The sequence below is a fragment of the Camelina sativa genome, chromosome 5 (genome assembly GCF_000633955.1).
Source record: "Camelina sativa cultivar DH55 chromosome 5, Cs, whole genome shotgun sequence".
NCBI classification, from domain to species: Eukaryota; Viridiplantae; Streptophyta; class Magnoliopsida; order Brassicales; family Brassicaceae; genus Camelina; species Camelina sativa.
Window position 1 is genome coordinate 13,389,963 of NC_025689.1, and position 8,889 is coordinate 13,398,851.

Here is an 8,889-nt window from a genome sequence, read left to right on the forward strand (position 1 = left end):
AAAAAAAAAAAAAAAGAAATTGATCGTACAATGAAATGATTCTTGGTGGAATGAAGTTATTGGTATAGTTGCATTCTATATAAGCCCACTTATACTCTCGAGGAAGGCAAGGATCTCCTTGCCAACTGATTATGTTCAATCTGTAAAATCGAAGACGAAGATGCACCCAAAATTGAAAAGAACCTTTTTTTATTAAGAATCATTTAAACAATCTTACAAGATATGTTTAATCAGATTTACACACAGTCAACACGACTTGTCACTGACCAATTCTTAATCTAACCAAAACTTCTTAAGAACCCTCAAAGCTTATTCGTTTGGCTTCTTTATTTCTATGCGGCTCAAGAAAAACCTTAAGCCTCAATACCAATATATATAGGTAGCTAACATATCACGTTTGCTAACCTACTTTCCTAATTTAAGATAATCTCAGATTTTCTTTATTTGATCTGAGAATATCTTGCTTGATAATAAAGAAAAACTCCAATATTCCAATTATAGTTCGTCACGTCTTTCCAATTCTACGTACGTTAGATTCTGCACACAACTTCTTCTAATGTCTCACAGACTAGCCTTGTTGAACAAATATGTCTTCATGCTTTCAATCTCCCCCTTTTTATTTGAATGTATCAACTCAAGCTCTAGATATGAATACTACTAGAATCTTTCAAAAACATCCCCTCAACCACATTCATTTAAACAACACCATCTTCACCAATATCATCATCTCATCATACTTCATACTCTTCTCCAGCGTGAGTGCACATTCATATAAAAACAAGGATGAAGACATTAAGCAGGGACACACAACAAGCTTCCTATCATGCCTTGTACCAAAAATAATCCTCAAGAGCTTTTATAATGTTCTTAGGTTCAACATGTGAAACAAAACAATGTTGCAGCACTTCTTGAGAATTCAGTTGAACATGATGAGTGGTTCGCTCAACAAATGCAACTGCAGCAGAGTGATTCTTATGACATTGCAACTGTTTAGATACAACTAAGACGCCTGACGATTCATCTTTCTTTTCGTTACTAATGGATCTGGTTGATTTAGTTGTGATTTTTTCTTGTACTAGTGGTTATGCAACAGGCTTCTGTAGAACCTGAGATTCAACTCCAACATCTTCTTCAGCGATTATCTTCGAGAGATTGCAGCATAGGTTGATTTCTTCAGACTCTCTGCAAACTTGATCATACTTTTTCTCATCATTCTTGAAATTTTTATTGTATAGATCCTTTTCAGCCACCCAGACTCTACAAAAATGATAAGGATCAATAAAACACTTTCTAGCCATCTAAAGCTCCTTGATCTTGTTCTTAAACTTGTAACAAAAAGATATGACATGACCAGTTTTACCACAATAAAAACATTCATACATCCTTCGTCCTCGCTTGGATTTAGTCCAACATTTTCGCTCAGGAGCAGATATAGATTGAACTTGTGTGTTCCTGGTTAGTGCTACAGGGGCTTCCTGTTGAACCACTTTTCTCACAATACTTGACTCGGTTTCATGATTTACATTGCTCTTAACGAAGCTTACTGATTTATCACGAGACAACAGTTCAACAGTCTCCTCTTTGTGATAACCCAGACCTTGATGCTGAGATCCTACAATTCCCATAGATAGTATCTCATCTAGCTTTTTGTCACCATTGTTCAACATTCTAATTTTTTTATGATTCTCGTTCAGCTCCCTTTCAAGGCTTGTTGATTTTTCCTTCTCCAAACCATAGAGTTCTTGAAGATTTCTCAGTTTTTTCTCAAGCAACTCCTTTTCAGCAGGGAGTAGTTCCTCACCAATCAATTCTTCAGGCTTCTTTTCTTCCAGCATATTAACTTTGGCTTCCAATTTTAGTTTTTCCTTGACAAGTAACAGCTTTTCATTACACAACTGAACCCAATTGTCATACAGAATACAATATCTTTCTTTTGAAATTGACTCTTCATCATCATCATCTGAGCTTTCAATACTCTTCATCTCAGCTATATCATCACTTTTAGCACTGTATACAAAAAGATGCAGCATTCCTCCTTCCTTTTCATCTCCATCACTCTCTGATTATGAATCACTAAAGCTAACATATGTCTTATTAATTCCTTTCACCATGTCTGGGCATTCAGATTTTAAATGTCCATGTTTGGGCATTCAGATTTTAACTGTCTAATCCTTTTACATTCAAAGCACTTCATCTGCTTGCGCTTAATCATTGGACACTCAAGTTTGTAATGACCAAGACCACCACATTCAAGACATTGAATCTCTTTTCTCCACATTTGGCGTAGAACAAGACCTCTCTGTAGCACTTCGATTCCAACAAGCTAATTCTCGTCCCTGTCCTTTTTCAACACGCTTGAGAGCTTTTCCAAAGTTTCTTGCCATCAAGGACATGTTATCTTTAATTTCTTTCAGCTGGTCATTTGTGTCATCTACCTTGAACGCAATCCCTTTGTCATGAATTCTCTGTTCTTCAGCAACCTCCATCTCTTCTGACTTCAACATACCAACCATATCTTCAAATTTCAAAGTATCAGTGTTTCCAGAGACTCTCATGAAAGCTTTGTGTGCTGCATGCTTAGATGGCAGACATCTAATTAATTTATTAACCAGCTTGGTATTCTTATAGATCTTACCAAGATTTTTTGCTTCATTAGCAATAGCACTCAATTTTGCACTAAACTCTGAAATTGACCCTTCTGGATCCATCCTCAAGACTTCAAATTGAGATGCAAGTTGGTATAATCTTGTTCTTTTGACACTTGAGTTTCATTCATGAGTCTTCTGCAGAATGTCCCAAGCATCTTTAGCTGATTCACAACCTTGAACAAGCTTAAACTCATCATCGTCAATAGCTCCAAAGATAGCATTAAGAGCCCTAGCATTGTATTCAGACAAGTTCTTTTCTTCTACCATCCAGCATGCCTTAGGTTTAGTGATCTTGTCACCATCTTCGGTTTTCTCATAGGGAGGTTCCCATCCTTCTTCCACAGCCGTCCAAGCATCCTCACCTAGATTACGGATCAACTGAACCATGCGGACCTTCCAACGACCATAGCTTTGTTCATCCAAGATCACAGCCCTTTAAAGCATCATCAACTCATTACCCGACTGCATCATTATCCCAAGATCTCAACCTGTAGCGAGTATAGAGCTCTCGTCGGTTGACTGCTCTGATACCAATTGTAAAAACGAAGATGCAGCCAAAATTGAAAAGAACCTCTTTTCTTATTAAGAATCACTTAAACAATCTTACAAGATATGTTTAATCAGATTTATACACAGTCAACATGACTTGTCACTGACTAATTCTTAATCTAACCAAAACTTGTTAAGAACCCTCAAAGCTTATTCGCTTGGCTCCTTTATTTCTATGCGGCTCAAGAAAAACCTTAAGCCTCAATACCAATATATATAGGTAGCTAACATATCACGTTTGCTAACCTACTTTCCTAATTTAAGATAATCTCAGATTTTCTTTATTTGATCTGAGAATATCTTGCTTGATAATAAAGAAAAACTCCAATATTCCAATTATAATTCGCCACGTCTTTCCAATTCTACGTACGTTAGATTCTGCACACAACTTCTTCCAGTGTCTCACAGACTAGCCTTGTTGAACAAATATGTCTTCATGCTTTCACGATCGATATGCAGCTTCGATATTCTTGATAGCAACAACTTGCATAGAAGTAACATATGTACATATGCAACGTTATAGTAGTGAGCTTTAAGTGTAGGAACTAGGAAATTAGGGACTGAGAATTTTAATCAATGTAAAAATAAATACTCATTAGGTTGGGACGTACCATCGTCAGAATAGGTTTCTGAATATTGGAACTCGATAACGGTGTAAACCTCATAAGCGTTAAGCAATGGTGGAAGAGTTGATCTTTTAGTTCTCACTAGACCCACAAAGCAAGGTCCACCCTTGCATTCATTCGAGGATGCCTTGACTAAGGTATCGGTTTGTAACGTCTTAGGTCTATAAGCAAGAGTTGAAATATTTCCAGGCCATCTAATGTCCAATTCCCTGGTCTCATTGGCCTCTAAGGTTCGGATCTCGGCAAAATGTAGATACATATAGACTTGGTCACCACGGTTATCTACACCATACTCAATGCGTAAAGAATCGCTGGAAAATATCGGGGTACCGGCCGTAGTAATTATGACTTCTGGTAGTTCATATTGATTAGAAAGATTCACATTAGGAGCTGCCGTTATTCCTATTGCGTTGGCCGGACCAAATGTATGCCAGGAACGATCAAAGACATCATCAGGATACCTGGCATATTCTTTGGATTAACCATATAACTGAAGAAATAAATAATGTATGAGTCTTACCACATGCATAAAAAACAAAAACAAAAGTTGACTTACCGCATATAGCTAAAAAGGGCCATACCCACCCGTTGTATGAGCTTCAAGGAACCAGATGGAGTAACATAAATATCATTTCTCAAAGGCCATAGCTCTAGGCTTGATATGAAAGGTGTAGTTGGTCCTGTTTTGACAAGACAGATCTGTAAAGAATTTGACTTTGTCATGTGAATGATCTCTTCCTCTAGACTGAATACGTTCGCCTCAACTACTGTCCATATATTTGGCCCTATATACAGATCAAATCTGGGCATAATATTACGACTATCATAATTCCCATATAAGAACACAGCTCTGAAAAGATAATTAGTGCCCTGCTTTACACTTATATCATAGCAATGCCGTGCTCCGTCAGGAAAATATCTTAATACATTATATGGCTTGTAGTCTTGTCGTTCATCTCTTTGGACTTTACTACTTTTCCCACTTGAGATAAAATTTGCATCAGAGGAGAATATCAATCCTGTTTTATCTTCGGTATAAGGAGAGTCTTTAAGGGGATAAATCCTGTTTAAGTCACAAAATATACGACGAGATAACTATGAGAGGAGTTTTTGTTTGTTTGTTTGTTTGTTTAAAAGAATTAAAAATGACATGACAAGCCTTAAAGTAAGAGAGAAAAAGTATAAGAAAAATTTGAGATGTGATCAATGTTGATTTTCTGAAATTTTTTTTGATATATATAAACAGAATTGTACGTATAAGAACCATCACAATTCACAAAAGATGCAGATATAAACCTTCTGTATTCTGGGCATAAATAATGGAGAAAATGTTGACGATCAGTGTCAACAATAATCCTTGATGACCCTCCATTTTGAAGATGAAGCTTCCAAGGAAGACCGAAGACGCTTATGTATATGAACTTACTCAGGTTAATGAAAGAGTTATGGTCCGCTCGATGTGTAGCAGGAGGAAAGAAAATATATAGACGAACACAAAAAAAGTTAAAGTGGTATAAATTATTTTTATACACAATTTATACCAACAGCATTAAGGATAATATAGCATTTAGAAATATTTTTAAAATGGTATAAATTTTCACAATCTGATCCTATCGGGTAGGATTGTGAAAATTCTCCCATATAAATGTCCAACTCTAAAGATGCGAGCATGATACTAGGTTTTTTGTATGTCTTATCCTACCAGGTTCAATTAACCTTAAGTGTTGTAGTATTTAAAGTGTTAATCCAAATAGGATGTTGCTAGCAATCAAGATGCAATCAAGGAATCACAAGTCAAGCCAATTCAAAAAGAGTGTTTTCTCTAACAATCATAGAATGACAAAAATGCAAACGGAAATGTGTTCTGGAACTAGAAACGAGAATGCAAGACAAGAAATAAAAATTAATAAAAACAGAAACGAGTCTAAGCATGAACTAAAAAGCAAGAAGCGAAACAATCTCAGGAATGTAATATCAATCAAAAGGATAAAAGTCCTAAGGATGGGAGTAATTGATGTCGGTGGAGTATCCTAGTCTACAGAGTGTTTAACATGCCACAAGCAATCTATCCCTAAACAATGAACATCACAACTTAGCTAATCCAATCTCTTGGTAAAAGCTACTCAGACTCAACCACTTCCATACCTAGCTCTCGCTAGAGAAACGTGGTCGAGCAGGCATGACAAACAAGTTCATTCACGTCAACAAACATCCTAGACAACTAATCTCTTAGGCTAGGAACGTAAGTCTCTGGCACTAGTTGGTCAGACATTTCATCGAACACCTTTTGGGTGTGGAAATGTCTCGAACCTAGTTCCAATTGATCAGAGAGAAACTAGTAATTCTAACTCTAGTCCAGAAGGGAATCATACAAATCAAGCTTAAACACCCTACATCCTAAGATCCTCCACCTAATCTATCCCATCCTCAAGAACTAACGCACTACTCAGATCCGGAAATCATCATCAACAATACAAACTCAGAAAACATTGAAACAAGCATTCTTAGATAGGTAAAAATAAGATAAACAAGTTTGTAGAAGAAATCAAATGCAAATACTCAATGTATCAAAAGATATCTGAATACAAAGTCTGAGAACGGTTCTTGGTGGCTAGGGAAACCTTACAAAATAAAAACGAGATAAAAAACTAAGATGTTGTCGCGGAGACTTAACAAAACGTATTTATAGTAAAGACATAAAATCCCTAAAACTTAAAACGACAAGATGAAGAGTCGGTTTGGGAATCTCCTGAAGCGTGTAAGATGGAACGTCTTCCTGACATGTGCGAACGAGTAGTGGCTCGAGTGAGTGATGGCGTTGGCTCAAACGGTAGTCGACGACGGAGTGATGGCACGACTCGAGCGGATGTGTGATGACGGAGTGACGGCGCGACCCGAGCGGACGTGTGATGACGGAGTGATGGCGCGACCCGAGCGGATGTGTGATGACGGAATGATGGCGTGACCCAAGCGGATGTGTGATGATGGAGTGATGGCGTGACCCGAGCAGATGTGTGATGACGGAGTGATGGCGCGACCCGAGCGGATGTGTGATGACGGAATGATGGCGTGACCCAAGCGGATGTGTGATGATGGAGTGATGGCGTGACCCGAGCAGATGTGTGATGACGGAGTGATGGCGCGACTCGAGACAGCCTGGCTCCAAAGTCTCCTAAATACCTGAAATACTCCAAAATGCACGATGTATGCGAAGATAATGCAAGAACTACCTAAATATGAAAAGTGTACAAAAGAGAGTAGAAATTCATGCAAAACAATCCTAACTAGATGCGTGACAAAAACATGCTTAGCAGAGACAAAATATAGACATATCAACTCCCCCAAACTTATTCTTTGCTTGCCCTCAAGCAAACGATCAAGAACATGGTATGGAGAAGAGGTGTGAAGATGGGGTCTCAGAACCTAAAACATACTGAATAGAGTAGTTAGAATCAAGGTCCTTGTTTTTAGTTCTATGATGCATGGTGAAGGAATTTCATTCGCTTGATCTACACATGCAATCCTATCAATCACCCCCTTTAACATTTATTAACAAAGAACCATGAATCAAGCTATGCAGTGTCATTGAACTCATTTGGCTAGGGTGAAAGGTTAGAGACAAATGTGGTCTCTTTCTCAAGTGGTTCCATCGATACATAACAAGGTTCTCTCATGAAAAGAGTTGAGCTTAAGAGAAGGCTAAAGGTTGAAACCAACTGATGCATACAAGAGCAGCGCCCTGTCTACCCAAAGAACATTCCAAACCGAAGTTGGACCAATCTCTACCCTTCATCAGAAACTTCATCTCAAACTCATTCTTTCATTCTTTAGATTTGGTCTTAGGAAGAGTTCACTTCTTATCACTCTAGCGGATTGGGAAAACTCGAATATCACTATGGTTCATTCTCTTTTCTTCTAGACATCTTAAGCATTTTTACTTTCTTTTCTTTGTCTAATTTTTTTTTTTAATTTCATGCCCAGAACCAATTATTCTTTTTACTTTGCTCACCCCAAATCCTTGACTAGATGTGTAAACTTTGAAAACACACCCCCCTCCTTAAGACTTTCTACCCTTTACTTTTCTGCACAAATCCATATCCAATACCCAAAATCAAGTTCTCACCTAGTCCTACTACTCCAGATAACGCGAACTAGAACTAAACAGGATCCTACTCTTGTCGGTTAGAACCTAACACTTTCTAACAAGCTCAACTCGGAAAAGGCCTGACGCTCAAGAATACAATTGGCTTGAAAGAACGGTTGGTTAAAGGTGCGGGGAACTGTTCCAAAAATGGGAATCATCTACTTGGATTGACAAGGGTGGTAAAAATGTGAAAGACAATCCAAGTATGTATATGGTATCCATGAGTTCAACTTCAATGCATAACAAGATAATTGTAAGTCAGGATTAGGTTCAGATAGATAGGGAATAACGTCAATTCAGAACATGCTTCAATCTTACATTTTCAAATTCAATCAACATGCATCAAAGAACTAATAACAAGGGCCTTGATCCTATCCTATTGAATTCAGCATGCTACCAAGGTTACAATCATCATCAACCCCTATGCTAAATGCAACAACCCTATATGAATGACACTAGACTCAATCCTAATATGCAAGTGCAAGCTACATGAACACTCTGTTTTTGTGGAAATTTTCGAATTTTTTAAAAAAATTTTGGTTTTTCTATGCAAATAAATGGATGCTATCTCAAACATGATATGATGCAAAAAATTGAAATAAGAGTCACAGACAAAACATCAGATACATCATCTCAAACTCTCCCCCAAACTTAAATTAGACAGTCTCCTGTGTAAGAAAAATTTGCAGGAGGATTTAAGAATCACAACACAAACAATGCAGAAATGAAATGGTATATACAAAGGAAGGTAGGAGTACCTCAGTAGTAGAAGAAGGAGTCGGAGCTTGCCTAAGGAGTTGGTGCGTGATACAGGCTCTGTCCTTCACCGTGTTTGGGATCCGCGGGAGTGGCCTCAGCTGGTTGGTCGACTTGCTCATTAATCACTTGCGTGTTCGGTTGAACGTTCTGTTGTCCATCGCAC

The 8,889-nt window shown here is 37.8% G+C and overlaps 1 pseudogene; it reads right to left on the minus strand.

The window, feature by feature from the left end:
* LOC104789228 overlaps window positions 1-5,195 on the minus strand; it is a 9,480-nt pseudogene extending 4,285 nt beyond the window's left edge.